General features: G+C 46.8%; 1 protein-coding gene across 1 annotated transcript in view; it reads right to left on the reverse strand.

Moving 5' to 3' along the window:
• LOC128689293 (Cyclin-dependent kinase 4) overlaps positions 1-25,036 on the reverse strand; it is a 564,556-nt gene that overhangs the window by 391,023 nt on the left and 148,497 nt on the right. Inside the window, exon 2 of the mRNA XM_070086124.1 lies at positions 20,277-20,338. The gene's annotated coding sequence lies outside the window, so the exon portion shown is untranslated. The remainder of the gene's footprint in view (positions 1-20,276; positions 20,339-25,036) is intronic.

Here is a 25,036-nt window from a genome sequence, read left to right on the forward strand (position 1 = left end):
GGGCAGGGGGTGGCCACGCCATATACGGCAGAGGCGGCCCTCCTGGCGTGGCCTGCAGGCCGCCGGCACCCTGCTGCTCGCCACCACCACTACTACTACTACTACCACCATCATAATCACTAATATTACTATTATTACAAATGACATCATTACCACCATCACTACCAGTCATTACCACCATCACTACCAGTCATTACCACCATCACTACCAGTCATTACCACCATCACTACCAGTCATTACCACCATCACTACCAGTCATTACCACCATCACTACCAGTCATTACCACCATCACTACCAGTCATTACCACCATCACTACCAGCCATTACCACATCCACTGGCTTGTAAATAAAGATAGGAACATAACCTAACAATGTGATACCATTGTGTGTAGAGAGACAGACAGATAAAGATAAAGATAGATAGATAGATAGATAGATAGATAGATAGAGAGAGAGAGAGAGAGAGAGAGAGAGAGAGAGAGAGAGAGAGAGAGAGAGAGAGAGAGAGAGAGAGAGGCAGACAGACAGAGACAGAGAGAGAGAGAGAGACAGAGAGACAGACAGAGACAGAGAGACACAGAGACAGAAACAGAGAGAGAGAGAAAGAGAGAGAGAGAGAGAGAGAGAGAGAGAGAGAGAGAGAGAGAGAGAGAGAGAGAGAGAGAGAGAGAGAGAGAGAGAGAGAGAGAACGAACAAAACTGAAAAATCCAAGACAGACTCCACCTATAGTTTAAGAAAGATGGAATTTTCACTGATGGTCGCAGGAAATGATCCAAACACACTCGCTGCATGACCCACCAGGGTTTAGCGCTTCCTCGTGACACACACACACACACACACAAACAGTCCAAGTGTCTTATCGACAAGTGTCTTTGACAAATGATAACACACACTAACCCTGATTCCAAGTGACTGAGGTCACTGCCCCATACCCACACACATACCCACACTGCCCCATACCCACACTCCCACCCCTCCATATTCAACATAAAGTGCACATATCCATATCACCCAAGGCTGTGATGGGTATGTGTGGCAGCGGGCCACCAGCCTGTGATGGGTATGTGTGGCAGCGGGCCACCAGCCTGTGATGGGTATGTGTGGCAGCGGGCCACCAGCAGCAACAAGCCTGGTTGATGAAATTAAGACACATGTGCAGCATCTGGGTATCTTTATTGTAGACGTTTCGCCATCCAGTGGCTTTATCAATACAAATTCTAGGACGTAACTTGAAGACAGTAGAACTATGTACAGAAGATGAGGTAATCAGTCCCTCAACCTTGAAGCAGGTGCGAAGAGCACCGTAGTCGTGGAGATTCTGAAGCAGAAGCAAGGAGCCTGGTGCTTATGTAGTCACGTCAGAATCTCCACGACTACGGTGCTCTTCGCACCTGCTTCAAGGTTGAGGGACTGATTACCTCATCTTCTGTACCTAGTTCTACTGTCTTCAAGTTATGTCCTAGAATTTGTGTTGATAAAGCCACTGGATGGCGAAACGTCTACAATAAAGATACCCAGATGTTGCACATGTGTCTTAATTTCATCTTGTCGGTATTATATACCATTCTCGCACAAGCCTGGTTGACCAGGCAAACACCAGACGAGCCTGGTCCATGGCCGGGCTCCCGGAGTAGACTCTCAAAACTCATTAAAGGTGGCCCTGGGCCATGTGTTCTCTAAAGCGAAGTACTAATGTACAACGTTGTTTAAAGGCCAGCGAAACTGCAAGTTTGTACAATGTACAGAGCAGTATCAAGTCAATCATTTTAATTATACTGATACGTATGTCACCATAAATGTATTCCCTGGAATGATAAAATGGCTTGGTGATACCCACGAGATGTGGAAAATGTACTTATGTACAGCTCAGGACATTTATTAACAAAAACATAAAGAAGGAACAGTGCAGGAGGCCTACTGGCCCATGCGAGGCAGGTCCAAGTCTCCTACCGACTTAAGCCAATGCCTTAACCTAGTTAGGTCATGACACATTCACTTAAGGAAGGAGCATGGCATATGACCTAGTAGCACAAGCTAGTCAGGTCCAACTCACACCCACCCGCACCCACTCGTGAAGAAAGAAACGTTTCGCCCTGAGTGACTTCTTCAGTCATAATACAGATAAGTGAAACATAAGTGTAATAATGTTAGTAGAATTACCGACAATATGTTAGGTAAAAGGACACAAGTGCAACTAATGTGACATTTTATTGTGGCAACGTTTTGCAAAAAGTTTCTCCATGAAGCTGAGCTAAGCCTAAAGAAGGCTGAGGAAGCCTGGAGAAGAGTTCAGCTCCATGGAGCTGAACTCTTCTCCAGGCTGAGGGACTGACCACAAATACTATTTCTCCATGGGTGAGGGACTGATTTCATCACCTTCATTTCACTTCTACACCTGTTGCCTCTGTATCTGACTGAAGAAGCCTACCGTGCAGGCGAAACGTTTCAACAATAACGGCACCCAACTGTTGCATATGTGTCTTAAACATCAATATGAGAGAATAAGCATAGTCTATGTATTTTTAATATCCTTCACCTATCTACCTGGAGGGTGTTCCGGGGGTTAACGCCCCCTCCCCCGTGACCCGGTCCATTACCAGGCCTCCCGTTGGATCAGGATCTGATCAAGCAGGCTGTTACTGCTGGCCACACGTAGTCCAACGTCAAGCCAATAAGTAAATACAAATATAAATTCAAAGTCGACTTTATGAGGCCACTTGATAAATTCCTCCAAGTAGTTCCTGATCAGCCAGGCTGTGGCGTGTGTTGGTCTGCGTGCATACCTTTGACTAGTTTTCGATAGCATTTCGCAGGCTACCATACGACCAAGATGTTCCAAGACACGACCAAGATGTTCCAAGACACGACCAAGATGACTCAAGAAATCGTAATGGCACGACCAAGATGTTCCAAGACGTGTTCTGCTCTAGAAGCCCGGCCAGAGGCCAGGCTCATCTGGTGCTATGGTCAACCAAGCTCCTGATTCCAGAGGTACTCAGATCTACACAGGCATCACAGCAGGTTGTGTCGGGAAGACGGACTGGCCGGACTTCGCCACGATTATCAATACAACGCATCCATAACAGTCCCTAACTGTTCCCTTGTTACCATCGCTTCTATCAAACCCCTTAACACCTCCTGGACTCTTCACATTTTCTAATTATCCGACTTCTTCCTGAAGACTCCCACTTATATTTCGAGAATTTGTCGAGCATCGACAAGCAGGAGGTCGAAAAGTCAAGGACCACGGATGTTGAGACAGCATTCTCCAACCGTGCTCATACCAGTCTGCTTTTTCATTGCTTTTACACTGTCTCTCCTATCTGTCACTGCAATAAACTGCTCTGGGAATGTGTATACAGGACGGAGAATCTTTTCTTCGTCCTCCCAGTGAGTACATTCCAAGTGCTTTGATGCGCTCCTCGTATTTGTGGTGAGTCTCAGTGGACAGGGAGAACCAACAGCTTGGTTGACCAGGCCGTCAATCAGGACTATCATTCAACTGCTTCTAGTTGATGCTGGTGCTGAGAGAGAGAGAGAGAGAGAGAGAGAGAGAGAGAGAGAGAGAGAGAGAGAGAGAGAGAGAGAGAGAGAGAGAGAGAGAGAGAGAGAGAGAGATATCACTGGGGATCGACTGACCTCTCGTACCCAACTCTACAATTCTCCCCGCACTCACTGGAGTTCCATACACACATAACTGCAATGTTGTCTCACACAGGGTATGACATTCCAGCAGGACGGGAATTTTTTAACATATTTTTTTGAGATAACTGGGGATGGGTAATCTTCAGGACAGCATTAGACATGAAGAACACGTTTAAAGAAAACGGGATAGAGGTGGAGCAGTGTGTTAAGGAGGAGCTTTAAACACAACACCAGCGTGGCAGCCAGGAACGTAGGCCATATGTATACCCCCCCCCTCTCTCTCTCTCTCTCTCTTTTTCTCTCTCTCTCCCTCTCTCTCTAGCAACAGCCTCTTCCACCTAATAGCAGTATGGGAGGAAGCGCAACATAAACCCAGTGAAAAGCAGGGGAGCAGTGGGCACAATAAAGGAACATTGTATCAACATCCGTGGCCCCAGACTATTCAACATCTTACCAGAAGATATCAGAAACACCGCTGGGACAAGAGTAGAAATCTTCAAGAAGAAACTGGACAAGCTTCTTCACTAGGTGCCTGATCAATCAGGCTGTGATGGATATGTGGAGCAGCGGACCATCAACAGCAGCAACAGCCTGGCTGATCAGGCTAACATCAGACGAGCCTGGCCCAAGACCGGGCTCCGGGAGTAGAAAAACTCTGGGAACTCATCAAAGGTATATAAAAGTTACTGAAGACACAGGTGTAGCAGTATCAAAAGTAACCAGTAGGAAGAGCAGGAACAGCAGCATTAGTAGCAGCATCAGTAGCAGCATCATCAGCAGCATCATCAGCAGCATCAGTAGCATCAGCAGCAGCAACAGCAGCATCAGTAGCATCAGCAGCAGCAACAAGAGCAGTTGCTGGCACATAGCCCAGGTTCCTGGCAGCAGCAGCAGCAGCAGCAGCAGTACAGGAGGTCGGGTATGGTCTAAGGGGGGGGGGGGGCTGTAAGTCAGTCAGTGAGTCTACACTGACTCAGTCTAGGTCAGTCATGTATCCATACCCAGCCCTTAGTGTGCAGAGGGGGGGGGGGGTCGAGTCTCCACGCTCTCTCTCTCTCTCTCTCTCTCTCTCTCTCTCTCTCTCTCTCTCTCTCTCTCTCTCTCTCTCTCTCTCTCTCTCTCATTAAATAATGTATTACAATATACTTCAACACTCTATGTCTATTTCATATATTTTTATAGAAATTCTGGGACCCTTATGGTTTTAGCGCTTAATGCAATGGTTTACAGACAACGTTTCGCCCACACAGTGGACTTCGTCAAGTTAAAAACACATCTCAATGGACGATGTTTTTTTTCCGTGTTTGTCATTTAAACTCGTTTCGCTGAAAAGCCCAATTACGATTAATTATGCTCTCCTACTTGTGGTTGCAAGGGGTCGAGTCTCAGCTCCCGGGCCCCGCCTCTCTGCTGCCACCTGTTGGTTTTGCTCTCTTCTGGCTGCCTGAGCCCCCACCATCCCTATTCTTGAAGCTATGTATGAGTTCTGACACTAATGGTAACTGATACTACTGGTAACTGATACTACTGGTAACTGATACTACTGGTAGCTGATACTACTGGTAGCTGATACTACTGGTAACTGATACTACTGGTAACTGATACTACTGGTAGCTGATACTACTGGTAACTGATACTACTGGTAACTGATACTACTGGTAACTGATACTACTGGTAACTGATACTACTAGTAACTGATACTACTGGTAACTGATACTACTGGTAACTGATACTACTGGTAACTGATACTACTGGTAACTGATACTACTGGTAACTGATACTACTGGTAACTGATACTACTGATAACTGATACTACTGATAACTGATACTACTGATAACTGATACTACTGATAACTGATACTACTGATAACTGATACTACTGATAACTGATACTACTGATAACTGATACTACTGATAACTGATACTACTGATAACTGATACTACTGATAACTGATACTACTGGTAACTGATACTACTGGTAACTGATACTACTGGTAACTGATACTACTGGTAGCTGATACTACTGAGAGTACTTCCTAACATCCCTATGTTTTGTGCTGGTGTCTGCTGCTGAAGTGTGAACCTGATATTACCTTTGATATACCTTTGAAGAGTTTCGAGAGTTTATCTACTCTCTGAGCCCGGCCATGGGCCAGGCTCGTCTGGTGCTTGTCTGGTCAACCAGGCTGATCATCTAAGACCAAATATATTTCCAATCTGGTGAGTTATTTAGCCTGTCTGGCTGGTTCCTTTGTATGTTGCTGCTCATGTGGCCCACATACTGCCATACACACTGTTGTTAGTGTATGTTGCTGGTCATGTGACCCACATACTGCCATACACACTGTTGTTAGTGTATGTTGCTGGTCATGTGGCCCACATACTGCCATACACACTGTTGTTAGTGTATGTTGCTGGTCATGTGGCCCACATACTGCCATACATGTGACACGTATGTGTTAAATAGCTCCATTTTAGTAATTTAACAAGTTTTCCAAAGACAAACATTACTACAGCAGTCAGTATGGGTGAGAAAAAAAAACAACGGCAGAGAGGGACTTTACTGAGACGTTTCGCCCGTGGAGAGCCTTCTTTGGTCACTACCCAGAGATGCACAAGGAGACATCTGTCGCCAGTATTCAGTCCCCACCTGAGCCTTACTGAGATGCCTCTGAAGTAAGTCTTTGAATTTATACGCATCTTATTTGAGGTCTGAATGCGTTATGTATTTATTGGAAGATTAAGGATTTGCAAGAGGAGCTTAATCTCTCTCTCTCTCTCTCTCTCTCTCTCTCTCTCTCTCTCTCTCTCTCTCTCTCTCTCTCTCTCTCTCTCTCTCTCTCTCTCTCTCTCTCTCTCTCTCTCTCTCTCTACATCAGAGAACCCTTAAAGATAACTCCAGCCTCCCTTCTGGACGACGGAGATAACTCTGTCTAACAATGTTTTTCTACTCTGCCAAATCTCAGGACTCACTTCCTTGGTGATCAACCAGACTCTTCCTACATGCAAACTGTTGGCTAACATATTTATAGCAACCTGGCTAAGAGGGCGCCTTAAGCAAAAAAGAAATCTAATTTCTAACCTAAAGATTTTATTCCTGTATTAGCCGGGCTGTGGCTCGTACGTTGGACTGCGTGCGGCCCGAAGTAACAGCCTCGTTGATCAGGTCCTCGTCCACCGGGAGGTCTGGTCGTGGACCGGGCCGCGGGGGCACTGATCCCCGGAATACCCTCCAGGTAGATAGAAGCTTGAAGATCAGTGGCTCTGAGATGGTGCCACGCCCCTTCTAGTTGTGACTTGAAAAAGCCCACTGTGTGGGCGAAACGTTGTCAATAAAGGATCACATTATACTGCATATGTGTTTATATTTCCGCCCCTTCTAGTTACTAGGTTATAATCAACACCTGTTTAGTGTGGTAAGTGCGTGGCGGCCTTCCAGTACTTGTCACCACCACCACCCTAACACACACACACACACACACACACACACACACACACACACACACACACACACACACACACACACACACACACACACCACTTCACCCTAACATTAACAATCACGTACCAACGCACTTTAAAGAATAGAGAAATAAGAGTGGTCAAAAATGTGTGAAGAGTGAAGGCGGCTCACGTATGTTCTATTGTTCCAGGGTGGGAGGAGGAGGCAGCTTCAAGGTGCCTCCACTGCCTCTTGAGAGGCAGCTTCACAAATCACTGCCTCTTGAGGGGCAGCTTCACTCCACGCCTCTTGAGAGGCAGCTCAGGTGCCTCTGACAGCTGTGTCCCACCTGCTTAAGAGGCAGCTTCAATGCCCCACTGTTGAGAGGCAGCTCAAATGCCCACTGCTTGAGGCAGCTTCAAGCCTCCACTGCTCCTGAGGCCAGCTTCAAGTGCCTCCACCTGCTTGAGGAGAGGCAGCTTCAGTGCCTCGCCTCTTGAGAGGCAGCTTCACACCTCCACTGCTAGGAGAGCAGCTTGGCAAGTCTCCACTGCCTCTTGAGCCCCAGCAGGGGCGTTCATCCACTCTTGAGGCAGCTTAATGGCCCACTCCTCTTGAGGCAGCTAAGGTGCCTCCACTGCCTCTTGAGAGGCAGCGGTGCCACTGGCTGAGGGCAGCTCTACCTCCCACGCCTCTTGAGAGGCAGCTTCAAAATGTCTCCACTGCCTCTTGGAGAGCCAGCTTCGTTGGTGCCTCCAGCCTGAGGGGGCAGCTTATGCCTCCACTGCCTCTTGAGCAGCTTCCACACCCCACTGCCTCTTGAGTCAAAGCCACTGCCTCAGGCAGCTCAACCTGGCTCTGAGGCAGCCTCCACTGCCTCTTGAGAGCAGCTGCCACCTGCCTCTTGAGGCAGTTCAAAGGTGCCTCCACTGCCTCTTGAACCACCGCCTCTGAGGGGCAGTTCAAGGTGCCTCCCCCTGCCTTGAGGGGCAGCTTCAGGTGCCTCCACCTGTCTTGAGAGGCAGCTTCAAGGTGCCTCCACTGCCTCTTTGAGAGGCAGCTTCAGGTGCCTCCACCGCCTCTGAGGGGCAGCTTCAAGGTGCCTCCACTGCCTCTTGAGGGGCAGATTCAAGATGCCTCCACTGCCTCTTGAGAGGCAGCTTCAAGGTGTCTCCACTGCCTCTTGAGAGGCAGCTTCAAGGTGCCTCCACTGCCTCTTGAGGGGCAGCTTCAAGGTGCCTCCACTGCCTCTTGAGAGGCAGCTTCAAGGTGCCTCCACTGCCTCTTGAGAGGCAGCTTCAAGGTGCCTCCACTGCCTCTTGAGGGGCAGCTTCAAGGTGCCTCCACTGCCTCTTGAGAGGCAGCTTCAAGGTGTCTCCACTGCCTCTTGAGAGGCAGCTTCAAGGTGTCTCCACTGCCTCTTAAGAGGCAGCTTCAAGGTGCCTCCACTGCCTCTTGAGAGGCAGCTTCAAGGTGTCTCCACTGCCTCTTGAGAGGCAGCTTCAAGGTGTCTCCACTGCCTCTTGAGGGGCAGCTTCAAGGTGCCTCCACTGCCTCTTGAGGGGCAGATTCAAGATGCCTCCACTGCCTCTTGAGAGGCAGCTTCCAGGTGCCTCCACTGCCTCTTGAGGGGCAGCTTCAAGGTGCCTCCACTGCCTCTTGAGAGGCAGCTTCAAGGTGCCTCCACTGCCTCTTGAGAGGCAGCTTCAAGGTGCCTCCACTGCCTCTTGAGAGGCAGCTTCAAGGTGCCTCCACTGCCTCTTGAGAGGCAGCTTCAAGGTGCCTCCACTGCCTCTGGAGAGGCAGCTTCCAGGTGCCGCCACTGCCTCGGGAGAGGCAGCTTCAAGGTGCCTCCACTGCCTCTTGATGGGCAGCTTCAAGGTGCCTCCACTGCCTCTTGAGAGGCAGCTTCAAGGTGCCTCCACTGCCTCTTGAGAGGCAGCTTCAAGGTGCCTCCACTGCCTCTTGAGAGGCAGTGAACTAGCATTGAGACAAAACGAGAACACCTTTACCATTAATATCTTTGATGAGTTCCGGGAGTCTTTCTACTCCCGGGGCCCGGCCATGGACCAGGCTCGTCTGGTGTTCGCCTGGTCAACCAGGCTTGTCGGTGCTGAAGGCAGTTTCGGCACCTCACAGGTCTAGTCTTTGACCGCACCTCCGGGGGAAAGGGGTGGCGGTGACACCCCAGAAATCAACTCCAAGTAGACGCCAGGTAAATGCAAACTACAGCTTTCAAAGGAGAAGCTGGACACCTTCCTGGTAAAAGTGGTGCATCGACCGGCTTGTGATGGTTGTGGGCCTGCAGTTAGCTAGCATAAACAACCTGGTTGACCAGGCAGTCTAGAGGGAAGCCTGGGTTTAGGCACTGGCTGCCTGAGTATCCTGCTGTCTCCCTGTTGAGAGGGAAGCCTGGCGTCAGGCACTGGCTGCCTGACTGAGTGACCTGTTGACTCCCTGCTGAGAGAAGCCTGGCATCAAGCCTGGCCCCCTCACAACAGGTCACATGCACACACCCTCCGCCATCTCCCTCCCTCATTCTTCACCACTATTAATCTCTTACGTATCCGTTGGTTTAGTACGTGTCCGTTGCTCTGCTGTGCGTCCGTTGCAAACAGTAACGAGTTCTTCAGGAGAGTGATGGCGGCGCTAGCGTGGGTGAACCGGTCGCTGGCGGCGTAGCCAAAAGTGGGTGAGTCTTGCCTGGTATACGCCCAAACTGCTTGACTGTGCTTTCTTCTGCAGCCCCCTCCTCCTTTAAACTCCCTCTCCTGTACCCCCTAACTTGTACCCCCTTCACCTGCGCCTCCTAACTTGCACCCTCCCCCCTTCACCTCCTTGACCACGGTGATCGCCTTCTATCATTGCCTGCATCAACATTGCTGGTACCAGCACCACCAGTGTCTGCTGCAACATTGTTGGTACCAGCACTACCGCTGCCTGCTGCAACATTGCTGACACCAGCACTACAACTGCCTGCAGCAACACTGCTGACACCAGCACTACAATAAAGGAGACGTGGAGACCAGATAAGCTGATAGCATCACAAGCCTCCACTGAGAGGCCAGCGGCCTAGGACAATGGTACTTTCACATCTCAGTCAGATCTTATCATCCCCATGATAAAGCTGGCCCGGGGCCGTACCAGCACGTGCGTACACATGCGTACTCATACTGGAGAGCAAGGATAGAGAGAGAGAGAGAGAGAGAGAGAGAGAGAGAGAGAGAGAGAGAGAGAGAGAGAGAGAGAGAGAGAGAGAGAGAGAGAGAGCTGATGTCTTGTTGGAACTCAACACTACGTGGCACCAGTCACTTGGGAATTAATTATGTCTTTGGGTGGGAGATATATACTAAATGGTTATAACTGTGACCATAATTTTTCAAGGGGTGGACCGGTAAGCCAGCAGAAGGCTCCGGTCAAGTGACCAAAAGCTCCAACAGCAGGTCATCATCTGACTTAGACCCGAGTCAGGAAACACTCGTCCTGTTTCCTGACGAGCCTTACCTAATGTAATCTTTGGGTAGGTATGGTAGCGCGGTCGCCTGGCAAAGATGCAAGCATTACGAAAAATAATTAATGTACAATTGTTACGGATCCCATCACACACTGAATTACTCCTTCACAATAACGTTGATATGTTAGCCAAGAAAAGCACACTGAAGAATAATGTATAATATAACTCTGGTGTGTCTGTGTCTCTAGTATTAGGATTAATATTAGGAGAGAAGTAAATAATGAAATTGAATGTTATAGGAATGCAATTAGAAGCCTGAGTAGATTTATAACCCACTATGATAACATGAATGTAGATAAGTGCGTTTATGGAGAACTTGCAATGTGAACAGACTGACTGATGTTGCAGCAGCCAGGCTTAGGCTTGGTTACAAGTATTTCTGACAGCTTGGCAGACACACACATGATAATCAAACCAAGTGCAAAGTTTGTGGTCGTCTCTATGATCACTATCTTCAACACTATGTGCTTAATTGTCCACTTATTGAGGAATATAGAGACAGCACAATAACCTATAACATGTCAAGGTATAATATTAATAACAGTAAAATACCAGATATATTAAGCAAATTTCCTATTTCCTCCTTCCTAAATTTGCTTGTAACAGATAAGTGAACTGTAGATATAAATTCAGGTGTACTCCTGTTAACCCTTTTAGGGCCTAGTTCCTAGGCCTTTTGTGTGTCTATATGCTCTTCGCTACCATCCACAGGATGGATGGGGAGTTAACAATAAATTAGCCACTTCGGTGGCAAAGGTTATGTCTATTATAGAGGTGTTGAGTGATCATGTTAAAGATGGCACTCTCAGACCAGCTGTTGACAGCTGGTCGATGGCTGTAAGTTTACTGAAGGTTAGAGTGGTGTGACTTCAGTGTCTGAAACAACCACGTACTGACTATTCCTTCAGTGGTGACTTCAGTGTTCAGATAATCTTAGAGGTCAAGGTGCTGGTGTCACCCTCAACGCTTTCTCCCTCACCCTCACTCCCTCCCTCTCCATCACCCCTTCACTCCCTCCCCCTCCATCACCCCTTCCCTCTCCATCACCCCTTCACTCCCTCCCCCTCCATCACCCCTTCCCCACCTCCCCTCCCCTTCATCACCCCTTCCTCTCCCCTCCCCTTCATCACCCCTTCACCCTCCCCTCCTCCATCATCCCTTCCACCCTCCTCCCCTCCATCACCCCTTCACTCCCCTCCCCATCATCACCCCTTCTCCCTCCCCTCCATCACCCCTTCACTCCTCCCCCAACATCACCCCTTCCTCCCTCCCCTACATCACCCCTTCACTCCCTCCCCCTCCATCACCCCTTCACCTCCCTCCTCACCCCTTCCTCCCCTCCCCTCCATCACCCCCTTCACCTCCCTCCCTCCCCCCTCCCCTCACCCCCTTCACTCCCTCCCCCTCCCTCACCCCTCCACTCCCTCCCCCTCCATCACCCCTTCACTCCCTCACCCCTTCACTTCCTCACCCCTTCCTACTCCCTCCCCTCCATCACCCCTTCACTCCCTCCCCTCCATCCACACCCTTTCACTCCCTCTCCATCACCCCTCCCTCACCCTCCATCACCCTTTCACTCCCTCCCTCTCCCTCACCCCTTCACTCCCTCCCCTCCATCACCCTTTCACTCCCTCCCTCTCCATCACCCCTCACTCCCTCACCCTCCATCTCCCCTCACTCCCTCCCCCTATCTCCTCCCTCTTCTTCTGCCCTCTCCTATTCTTCACCGCCTTTCTTACACACCCCTCCCTCTTACCCCCCCCTGCCTTCCCCCAACCCGCTGCTGCACCTGGGACAACTTGACAATTACCTGCATGCTATTCAGCTAGGCCTAGCTGGCCATAGGCCTAACAGCACATACGTAAGCCTATCTGCTGATGGTTGGATGGATCATCGACCCTGCGGACCGTTCCCAGACCAGGACTCCTGGATGAGAACATAAGAGGAGCACTACAGGAGGCCTACTGACTCATGCTATGATGTGCTCCTTCAGACTGTTGGTGCTTGCTGCACACAAACCCTCCCAATATACTCAAAAAAAGGGTGGGTGGGGGGTAACTAGTGAGCATCTCCAAATGTTTGATGACAGAGGTTCGAGCCGCCAGTCATTAAAACCTAGGATGGGAGGTGTATTGATGCCGGTGGAGGGCTCTACCTTCAAGGAGCAGGAGTAACCTTCCTTAAATCTGACCTGGTTACCTTCCATTCCCAGAAGCTATATATTACCCGTGCGGATTTAGCGACTCCATTAATAATAATAATAATAATAATAATAATAATAGTAGTAGTAATAATAATAATAATAATAATAATAATAATAATAATAATAATAATAATCTAGTCCTCAGTATAATGCAAAGTTATAATTATAGGTGATCCGGACCAGCGGGCAGCCAGTAGCAACAGCCTGGTTAACCATGAAAGCTTCAGACGAGCCTTGCCTAAAGCCGGGCACCGGAAGTAAAGCAAACACGACCACAGGGAAAGTCCCCCGGTGATCGTGTTTGCTGGACATCCTCCTCTTTTCTGCAACGTTACAAGCTCCTGATGATGTGTTGATTGCAACACGAAAGGCCTAGAGCTATCATTCAACTGCCCCCGTGATTGTTTTGCATCTTGTATTGTTTGTCTGCGATATTTACATGCATATATATATATATATATATATATATATATATATATATATATATATATATATATATATATATATATATATATATATATATATATCATTAACAACGCTGCGATTAGCCGAGGATTCGAACCCATGTCGTTTTGGCCCACCTCATGGTGAGCGAAAATCACACATTACGGGACCACACCTAGCTCTGCTGGGTGCATCATTCTTGTAGGATTGCGTGGTCCCGTGGGTTAGAGCGTTACGTGTAATTTACGCTCACCATGAGGTAGGCCAAAACGACATGGGTTCGAATCCTCGGCTAGTCGCAGTGTTGTTATTGATTAATACCAATAATTCGTGGTTATATATATGTGTGTGTGTGTGTGTGTGTGTGTGTGTGTGCGTGTTCAGAACACACACACACTGTGTATACTCCACGCTAAATAACTATGATTAACGATGTTATGATAAACAAATGAGCTAGAAGAACCTTGGTCTGACATACAGACAGACAAACCTCTCATAACAGGGATGTAGAAAGCACGTTTTCGCTTCAAGATTCGCCATATTTATATCCCAAAAATTATTAGAACCCGACTATAGATGGAAAAAATAAAATATATGAGTGTGGTTTAGTTCCCACTTGGAAAATATCCCTCCCCCCCCCCCGCCGTAAAACTGGGGAGAATTCGGAAACCAGACTGGGTTTTGCACAGTAGGTGGTGATAGATGGTGTTAGGTGGTGATAGATGGTGTTAGGTGGCGATAGATGGTGACAGATGATGTTAGATTGTGACAGATGGTGACACGTTAGGTGGTGATAGATGGTGACAGATGATATTAGATTGTGACAGATGGTGACATGTTAGGTGGTGATAGATGGTGACAGATGTTAAGTGGTGATATATGGTGTTAGGTAATGAGTGTGTCCATGGATCATGGGTAACTAGGCTGGTACACCATGGATCATGGGTGTGGAAAATACTGTATATATTTTCCAGAAATTCAGTATTTATATGTAAATAGATGGCCATACTGTATTTAATAATATTTATGTCATAGAAAACGGAAAGCCTGCGTCTGCGCAGAGGGGACTCGCCATCTTGGTTTTGAATTGGATACAACGTTAATATAATGGGAAGATTTTTTCGTGCTCTAGAGGTTAAAATTGGATTGGCACCTCTCAAATAGGAGGCGAAATTGTTGGATGTGCATTCCTGCATAACTTGAGATATCAGACGACTGGACAAGACAGCTCCATGAACCTCAGATAAGCTCACTAGATTTGTGTGTAATTCTGGCCAGTGTTTTCATAAATTTAGTTAGTGAGGTTTTTCTGAGTATCATACAACTTAATATCCAGTCAAATTGGTGAGTGATATTAAGATATATTTTCCTTCTGTTATGTACATGTGAATTTATAATCATTTTTTAATATACAGTCCACAAATTTATATATTTACGAGTATTCCTGGTGTATGTATATTTCATTTAATTAATAGGTCCAGAGCAACTTGTGGTTATGACAGTGGTAGGTATCGAAGGGGGACATTTTTTGCGACCTAGGTGTCCCAAATTCCTACTTATCTATGTAGCATTGATAAATAATAATTATCTTTGTTATCATTTACTGTTATGTACATAATTAGTTACATTCAGATAAATGCAATTTTCCACAATGGGTAACTAGACTGGTACACCATGGATCATGGGTAACTAGACTGGTACACCATGGATCATGGGTAACTAGACTGGTACACCATGGATCATGGGTAACTAGGCTGGTACACCATGGATCATGGGTAACTAGGCTGGTACACCATGGATCATGGGTAACTAGACTGGTACACCATGGATCATGGGTAACTAGACTGGTACACCATGGATCATGGGTAACTAGGCTGGTACACCATGGATCATGGGTAACTAGACTGGTACACCATGGATCATGGGTAACTAGACTGGTACACCATGGATCATGGGTAACTAGACTGGTACACCATGGATCATGGGTAACTAGACTGGTACACCATGGATCATGGGTAACTAGACTGGTACACCATGGATCATGGGTAACTAGGCTGGTACACCATGGATCATGGGTAACTAGGCTGGTACACCATGGATCATGGGTAACTAGACTGGTACACCATGGATCATGGGTAACTAGACTGGTACACCATGGATCATGGGTAACTAGACTGGTACACCATGGATCATGGGTAGCTAGACTGGTACACCATGGATCATGGGTAACTAGACTGGTACACCATGGATCATGGGTAACTAGACTGGTACACCATGGATCATGGGTAACTAGACTGGTACACCATGGATCATGGTAGCAGCTACATGTAATATTCCTACCCTGAATGATGGTGAAAGTGACGAGAGATGGTGTCAGGTGGTGATAAATGGTATCAGATGGTGATACATCATAAGCTATAAAGAACAATATGATTTGTAATATATATATGTCGTGCCGAATAGGTAAAATTGGTCAATTAGCAAGAACTCATTTAAAATTAAGTCCTTTCAAAAATTTTCTCTTATACGTTTAAGGATATATTTTTTTTTACTTACGTTAATGTAAAAATTAATAATTTTGTACCAAAAGAACCTTAGAAAACTTACCTAACTTTATTATAACAAGCTCAATTTAATTTAGCCTAATCCAACTTAATATATTTTAGATAAGTTTACAATAATTTAATAATAAACAAACACAATGAAATATATTTTTTTCGTTAGGTTCAGAATATTTTTTGTAAAATTATTGCAAACACAAATTTTCGCTTGCCTTATCCGGCAAGAAGAGCGTTGCCATTTAAGCCAAAATCGCAAATGCGATGTTACGTATAACATCGTCTTCAGTAACATCACCGCTGCGTTATGTGACGTCCTGCTACAACAGGAAGGAGTCCTAAAGGACGTTTCCGTGGTTGAACGCCCCCCGCGACCTGGTCCCAGAACAGGCCTCCTTGTGGCTCAAGGCCTGATCAACCAAGTTGTTACTTCTGGAGTTGCAGATGAGTACAGCACACTGCCAGTTTTATTATAAGTATAAAAGTAGACGAGACAGCTGTGTGAGCCAGTGTAATGTGTTAAGTAAAAGGACACAAGTGCAACTAATGTGGCATTTTATTGTATCAGCTTAATAAAGCTCCTGGAGAGCGAAACGTTGCCACAATAAAATGTCACATCAGTTGCACTTGTGTCCTTTTACTTTACATATTGTCGGTAATTCTACCAACTTTATTACAACCAGTTTAATGTGGTGTAAACAGCGCCGCCGAGGTTTTCAACAGTGACCCACTTTAGGGAGGAACCTCTCAAACGATGTTTCGCTCCTTCACTGGTTCTAGTGACATAAACTTGATAAATTAGACACATGTGCAACTCTTGGGTATCTTTATTGAGGAAACGTTTCGCCACACAGTGGCTTCATCAGTCCATCAATCTTGAATAGAATTCTATTCAAGATTGATGGACTGACCACATCGACTCAAGGTTGAGGGACTGATTACCTCATTCTCCTCCTGTTCTTCAAGATTCTCCTTTGTATGGACTGATGAAGCCACTGTGTGGCGAAACGTTTCCTCAATAAAGATACCCAAGAGTTGCACATGTGTCTAATTTATCAACATGTCGGTTCTCTGAACCATTCATCTACAAGTCATATAAACTTGCAGTAAGTTGGTAATGGGTTATCCATGAATATTAACAACTAGGATATGTCACTGACATCAGCTAGGAATGTCTAAGTTGCATCATGTACTTGTAGAAATAAACGTTATTATTATTATTATTATTATTATTATTATTATTATTATTATTATTATTATTATTACTTGTATATCTCAAGGACCTGACCTACGTGCCTCAGTAGGCTTACTTGACTGTTCCTATTGTTTTCATGCCTTATGTAATGTTACGCCAGCTTAAACATACCAGTTGGGTATACTTCCTGCCCACCGTCCCTAGATATGTCAACGAGGGAAGCTTGCACCAGATGAGTGTAGGTAATGAGAGCCAGGTGAAGCCAGCCACCACCTGACTCACCTGCACCTGCTCTTACCGGGTGTATAGAATACAGTAGTACTGTGCTCCTTCACTATACACACACATTAATTGTCCACTCCACAAACACAGCTACCATCCCCCCTACCACCACATCTACAGCCTACCCACCCCCTCTCTACCCCTCCCCCTTACCACCCAAACCCCAACTTGCACTTCCCTCCAACCCCCACGTGTCTTCACCCTAACCAAGCCAACATTCTCTCTTCTCTCTCTCCCTCTCTCTCTCTCTCTCTCTCTCTCTCTCTCTCTCTCTCTCTCTCTCTCTCTCTCTCTCTCTCTCTCTCTCTCTCTCTCTCTCTCTCTCTCTCTCTCAACCACTCTAACAACCCCTCCCTTCCACAAGTAATCCAAATGGTTAATATCCGCACTTGCATCCCCCAACTCCTTCTCAACCCAATCCCCCCACTCCATTTATAAATATAGAAGTATATTGCAAAAGGCTTCCCAGCTGTCCTGCATTAAGGCCAGTTATATTTAAAAACTCATTTTTTTCATTATTATTATTAATTTCTCAAGCTAATTCCTGATAAGCTGGGCTGTGGTGCATACAGGAGGGCCCGGCTTATACAGCAAGTTACGTTCAGGGCTACTACTGTACAGCAGGGTCCCGTTTATACAGCAGGTTATAGGCTCAGGGCTACTGCTGTACAGGAGGGCCCTGCTTATACAGCAGGTTAGGTTCAGGGCTACTGCTGTACAGGAGGGCCCTGCTTATACAGCAGGCTAGGTTCAGAGCTACTGCTGTACAGGAGGGCCCTGCTTATACAGCAGGTTAGCTTCAGAGCTACTGCTGTACAGGAGGGCCCTGCTTATATAGCAGGTTAGGTTCAGGGCTACTGCTGTACAGGAGGGCCCTGCTTATACAGCAGGTTAGGTTCAGAGCTACTGCTGTACAGGAGGGCCCTGCTTATACAGCAGGCTAGGTTCAGAGCTACTGCTGTACAGGAGGGCCCTGCTTATACAGCAGGCTAGGTTCAGAGCTACTGCTGTACAGGAGGGCCCTGCTTATACAGCAGGTTAGCTTCAGAGCTACTGCTGTACAGGAGGGCCCTGCTTATACAGCAGGTTAGCTTCAGAGCTACTGCTGTACAGGAGGGCCCTGCTTATACAGCAGGTTAGCTTCAGAGCTACTGCTGTACAGGAGGGCCCTGCTTATACAGCAGGTTAGCTTCAGAGCTACTGCTGTACAGGAGGGCCCTGCTTATACAGCAGGCTGGGTTCAGAGCTACTGCTGTACAGGAGGGCCCTGCTTATACAGCAGGCTAGGTTCAGAGCTACTGCTGTACAGGAGGGCCCTGCTTATACAGCAGGTTAGGTTCAGAGCTACTGCTGTACAGGAGGGCCTTGCTTATACAGCAGGCTAGGTTCACAGCTACTGCTGTACAGGAGGGCCCTGCTTATACAGCAGGTTAGGTTCAGAGCTACTGCTGTACAGGAGGGCCCTGCTTATACAGCAGGCTAGCTTCAGAGCTACTGCTGTACAGGAGGGCCCTGCTTATACAGCAGGCTAGCTTCAGAGCTACTGCTGTACAGGAGGGCCCTGCTTATACAGCAGGCTAGGTTCAGAGCTACTGCTGTACAGGAGGGCCCTGCTTATACAGCAGGCTGGGTTCACAGCTACTGCTGTAAAGCTAAATTCGCTGTAAAAGCCTGATAACATGTCTATACTATCATATATTAAGTGAACAACAGTCAGGTCTAAAAACAATCCATACACAGTACACACATTACTTACCTTAAAATATTCTCGTCCAGAGTTTATATTGAATATATTTTTTTGCAATAGTGAAACGCCGTAAAACGAAGCGCTGTAAAGTGGGGCCCTTCTGTACGTTGGCTTGCATACAGCCATCACTAACAGCCAGTTAGCCACTCACAGCCAGCTGGTCACAACCAGTTAGCCACTCACAGCCAGCTAGTCACAACCAGTTAGCCACTCACACCCAGTCAGCTAGTCACAGCCAGCTAGTTACAGCCAGTTAACCACTCACAGCCAGTCAGCTAGTCACAGCCAGTTAGCCACTCACAGCCAGTCAGCTAGTCACAGCCAGTTAGTTACAGCCAGTTAGCCAGTCAGCTAGTCACAGCCAGTCACCGGAAGACCTGGTCTGGGACCGGCCGTCTTCGGGTAATCTTCGGATAAAGTCATCAGTGCTGAAGCAGTACCTGGAGCACGGCAGGTAACCACTGCTGAACCAAGGAACGTGAGGGATGGTGGGTACCTCCGACCCCTTGGATCATAAGCCGCTCACCAGCACAAGGATTTGATATTTTTAAAGACCTCTGGTGGAAATTTTTAGAATATACTTGTCTACCTTGTCTACCGTGTCTACCTTGTCTACTTGGTTTCTACCTTGTGTTTACTTGGTGTCCACCCTGTGTCTACTTGGTTTCTACCTTGTGTTTACTTAGTGTCTACCTTGGGTCTACTCGGTGTCTACACTTCCCTTATAAGAGTTTGTTTCGTTCTCTACACCTCCTTAAAAGGGCGTTACATAGTCGTTAGTCCTTCACATACATCAATGTGTCTGCTGCACCTCTACTTTTCCCCTGGAGTAACTTGCACCGTCTACAACGTCTCTCACTTCTCTAAGCACTGCTTTCAGTGTGTAAATGAAGCAGTCCCTACCTGGATTCTCCAGGTGAACATGGTGATATCTTTCGTCTGCACTGCAGCAGTACAAGTTGAGGCATTTGAAGAGTTCCAATAATCTAGGTGTATGAAATGAGACGAGTACAGTTGTAAGTACATCGCCAGTACATAGTCCAGATCTCTCTCTCCCTCTCTCTCAGGCATCACAGTAGACAAAGTACCTTCAAAACTCACTCTTTCCTTCCACTATATATCTTTCTTAGATAGAATAAAATACGTGCATCAGCCGGTTAAATCCTGCAGCCTCGTATTCTAGGGTTAAGAACACCACTGTGGTAAGATAAGTTAGAGGCAGCCTGGTGCTGACTTGACTCACCTCACCGAAGTGTTTGTTGGTGGTATGAACTGCCTTGTTTCCTGGGACGCTCGTCCAGGGATCTGAAACAACAGTTACCTGGTTATGGTCACAAGCCTCGTAATGCAACACATTTATGTTATATACAAGGGAATGTGCATGTAGCTGATGGAAATGGCCTGGTGTCAATGGTAATAACTTAGACTACGACGAGGGATAGTTATCATCATAATAACTAAGCGATAAAACGAGGGAGAGTTAGGTTAGTGGAAAGATGAATGAACCTAGGGAGTTTATAGTACATAATTGTTCTTTGTTGATATTGAACCCCCGAGGCGTATAGATTGAGAATTAATGCAGCAGGTGCCACTCTGTCACCCATCAGGAAGTTGAGAAATCCAAGATGACTGCCAAGGTGGTTACCAATCATCCATGATAACGACAACAGTATGACAATTCCATATAAATTTAAGTTGGCTGCCATATTTACCATCAGTGGTTGCGGTCACAGACACTCGTCTTCCAGAGTTTTATGTATAAGGAAGGAAAAGTGAACTGGACAATGAATTATAGCTTCATGACGCATATATTTATTCTGAATTACATTCACTGATCATGTTCCTACAGATGCCACTCAAATGAATACAACAAACACTGGTTATTCTTTAGCCAGCATTTACCTCTGATATACCTTTAATGAGTTTTGAGATTCTTACTATTCTCGGAGCCCGGCCATGGGCCCAGGCTCGTCTGGTACTAACCTGGTCAACCAGGCTGTTTTTGCTGCTAGGCAGTATGCGTGACAGTCGAATGTTACCAGTACACTAGTGCTCATCTTTGCCCAATAATGTCAGCCTACGACAGTGCAGATACAGGAGGGACCCGCATATACAGCGCCTATTTTCGATGTTCCACAAGCGGGTGATAGTCACCGGCGTGTGGAACATAGTGAACAATGGCTCGCTCTGACGCCAACGATAAACGTGAAACACCGAAAATAGGTGCTGTATATGTGGGGCCCTCCTGTACATAGCTTCTCGCAGCTAAAACTACCTTATCTGTCACAATAATGTCAAGAGAACGAGTAAGGAGTTGGATAAATACACACAAAAGCAGTATAACACTATCCTTCATTAACTTCGCTTCACCCACACAGTGAGCTTTTATCAAGTAACAAACACCTCTACCTGGGTGTATACCACATGATTATTTATAGTGTGGAGAGTCGGGTGAGAGGTTAGACTACAGCTAAAAGGAGAGTCGGGTGAGAGGTTAGACTACAGCTAAAAGGAGAGTCGGGTGAGAGGTTAGACTACAGCTAAAAGGAGAGTCGGGTGAGAGGTTAGACTACAGCTAAAAGGAGAGTCGGGTGAGAGGTTAGACTACAGCTAAAAGGAGAGTCGGGTGAGAGGTTAGACTACAGCTAAAAGGAGAGTCGGGTGAGAGGTTAGACTACAGCTAAAAGGAGAGTCGGGTGAGAGGTTAGACCACAGCTAAAAGGAGAGTCGGGTGAGAGGTTAGACTACAGCTAAAAGGAGAGTCGGGTGAGAGGTTAGACTACAGCTAAAAGGAGAGTCGGGTGAGAGGTTAGACTACAGCTAAAAGGAGAGTCGGGTGAGAGGTTAGACTACAGCTAAAAGGAGAGTCGGGTGAGAGGTTAGACTACAGCTAAAAGGAGAGTCGGGTGAGAGGTTAGACTACAGCTAAAAGGAGAGTCGGGTGAGAGGTTAGACTACAGCTAAAAGGAGAGTCGGGTGAGAGGTTAGACTACAGCTAAAAGGAGAGTCGGGTGAGAGGTTAGACTACAGCTAAAAGGAGAGTCGGGTGAGAGGTTAGACTACAGCTAAAAGGAGAGTCGGGTGATGGGTTAGACTACAGCTAAAAGGAGAGTCGGGTGATGGGTTAGACTACAGCTAAAAGGAGAGTCGGGTGAGAGGTTAGACTACAGCTAAAAGGAGAGTCGGGTGAGAGGTTAGACTACAGCTAAAAGGAGAGTCGGGTGAGAGGTTAGACTACAGCTAAAAGGAGAGTCGGGTGAGAGGTTAGACTACAGCTAAAAGGAGAGTCGGGTGATGGGTTAGACTACAGCTAAAAGGAGAGTCGGGTGATGGGTTAGACTACAGCTAAAAGGAGAGTCGGGTGAGAGGTTAGACTACAGCTAAAAGGAGAGTCGGGTGAGAGGTTAGACTACAGCTAAAAGGAGAGTCGGGTGAGAGGTTAGACTACAGCTAAAAGGAGAGTCGGGTGAGAGGTTAGACTACAGCTAAAAGGAGAGTCGGGTGAGAGGTTAGACTACAGCTAAAAGGAGAGTCGGGTGAGAGGTTAGACCACAGCTAAAAGGAGAGTCGGGTGAGAGGTTAGACTACAGCTAAAAGGAGAGTCGGGTGAGAGGTTAGACTACAGCTAAAAGGAGAGTCGGGTGAGAGGTTAGACTACAGCTAAAAGGAGAGTCGGGTGAGAGGTTAGACTACAGCTAAAAGGAGAGTCGGGTGATGGGTTAGACTACAGCTAAAAGGAGAGTCGGGTGATGGGTTAGACTACAGCTAAAAGGAGAGTCGGGTGAGAGGTTAGACTACAGCTAAAAGGAGAGTCGGGTGATGGGTTAGACTACAGCTAAAAGGAGAGTCGGGTGATGGGTTAGACTACAGCTAAAAGGAGAGTCGGGTGAGAGGTTAGACTACAGCTAAAAGGAGAGTCGGGTGAGAGGTTAGACTACAGCTAAAAGGAGAGTCGGGTGAGAGGTTAGACTACAGCTAAAAGGAGAGTCGGGTGAGAGGTTAGACTACAGCTAAAAGGAGAGTCGGGTGAGAGGTTAGACTACAGCTAAAAGGAGAGTCGGGTGAGAGGTTAGACCACAGCTAAAAGGAGAGTCGGGTGAGAGGTTAGACTACAGCTAAAAGGAGAGTCGGGTGAGAGGTTAGACTACAGCTAAAAGGAGAGTCGGGTGAGAGGTTAGACTACAGCTAAAAGGAGAGTCGGGTGAGAGGTTAGACTACAGCTAAAAGGAGAGTCGGGTGAGAGGTTAGACTACAGCTAAAAGGAGAGTCGGGTGAGAGGTTAGACTACAGCTAAAAGGAGAGTCGGGTGAGAGGTTAGACTACAGCTAAAAGGAGAGTCGGGTGAGAGGTTAGACTACAGCTAAAAGGAGAGTCGGGTGAGAGGTTAGACTACAGCTAAAAGGAGAGTCGGGTGATGGGTTAGACTACAGCTAAAAGGAGAGTCGGGTGATGGGTTAGACTACAGCTAAAAGGAGAGTCGGGTGAGAGGTTAGACTACAGCTAAAAGGAGAGTCGGGTGAGAGGTTAGACTACAGCTAAAAAGAGAGTCAGGTGATGGGTTAGACTACAGCTAAAAAGAGAGTCAGGTGATGGGTTAGACTACAGCTAAAAAGAGAGTCAGGTGATGGGTTAAACTACAGCTAAAAAGAAAGTCAGGTGATGGGTTAGACTACAGCTAAACAGAGAGTCAGGTGATGGGTTAGACTACAGCTAAAAGGAGAGTCAGGTGATGGGTTAGACTACAACTAAAAGGAGAGTCAGGTGAGAGGTTAGACTACAGCTAAAAGGAGAGTCAGGTGATGGGTTAGACTACAGCTAAAAGGAGAGTCAGGTGAGAGGTTAGACTACAGCTAAAAGGAGTCAGCGAGGGGTTAGACTACAGCTAAAAGGAGAGTCAGGTGATGGGTTAGACTACAGCTAAAAAGAGAGTCAGGTGATGGGTTAGACTACAGCTAAAAGGAGAGTCAGGTGATGGGTTAGACTACAGCTAAAAAGAGAGTCAGGTGATGGGTTAGACTACAGCTAAAAGGAGAGTCAGGTGATGGGTTAGACTACAACTAAAAGGAGAGTCAGGTGAGAGGTTAGACTACAGCTAAAAGGAGAGTCAGGTGATGGGTTAGACTACAGCTAAAAGGAGAGTCTGGTGAGAGGATAGACTACAGCTAAAAGGAGAGTCAGCGAGGGGTTAGACTACAGCTAAAAGGAGAGTCAGGTGATGGGTTAGACTACAGCTAAAAAGAGAGTCAGGTGATGGGTTAGACTACAGCTAAAAGGAGAGTCAGGTGATGGGTTAGACTACAGCTAAAAAGAGAGTCACGTGATGGGTTAGACTACAGCTAAAAGGAAAGTCAGGTGATGGGTTAGACTACAATTAAAAGGAGAGTCAGGTGAGAGGTTAGACTACAGCTAAAAGGAGAGTCAGGTGATGGGTTAGACTACAGCTAAAAGGAGAGTCAGGTAATGGGTTAGACTACAGCTAAAAGGAGAGTCAGGTAATGGGTTAGACTACAGCTAAAAGGAGAGTCAGGTGATGGGTTTGACTACAGCTAAAAGGAGAGTCAGGTGAGAGGTTAGACTACAGCTAAAAGGAGTCAGGTGAGAGGTTCGACTACATCTAAAAGGAGAGTCAGGTGAGAGGTTAGACTACAGCTAAAAGGAGAGTCAGGTGATGGGTTAGACTACAGCTAAAAGGAGTCAGGTGAGAGGTTAGATTACAGCTAAAAGGAGAGTCAGGTGATGGGTTAGACTACAGCTAAAAGGAGAGTCAGGTGATGGGTTAGACTACAGCTAAAAGGAGTCAGGTGAGAGGTTAGACTACAGCTAAAAGGAGAGTCAGGTGAGAGGTTAGACTACAGCTAAAAGGAGAGTCAGGTGAGAGGTTAGACTACAGCTAAAAGGAGAGTCAGGTGAGAGGTTAGACTATAGCTAAAAGACTTTCTCTTGACATCCTGACATTAAACTTCCCGTCCAACACTAAACTAATAATTAAATTTATTACCCGGA

The sequence above is a fragment of the Cherax quadricarinatus genome, chromosome 18 (genome assembly GCF_038502225.1).
Source record: "Cherax quadricarinatus isolate ZL_2023a chromosome 18, ASM3850222v1, whole genome shotgun sequence".
Taxonomy (NCBI): domain Eukaryota; kingdom Metazoa; phylum Arthropoda; class Malacostraca; order Decapoda; family Parastacidae; genus Cherax; species Cherax quadricarinatus.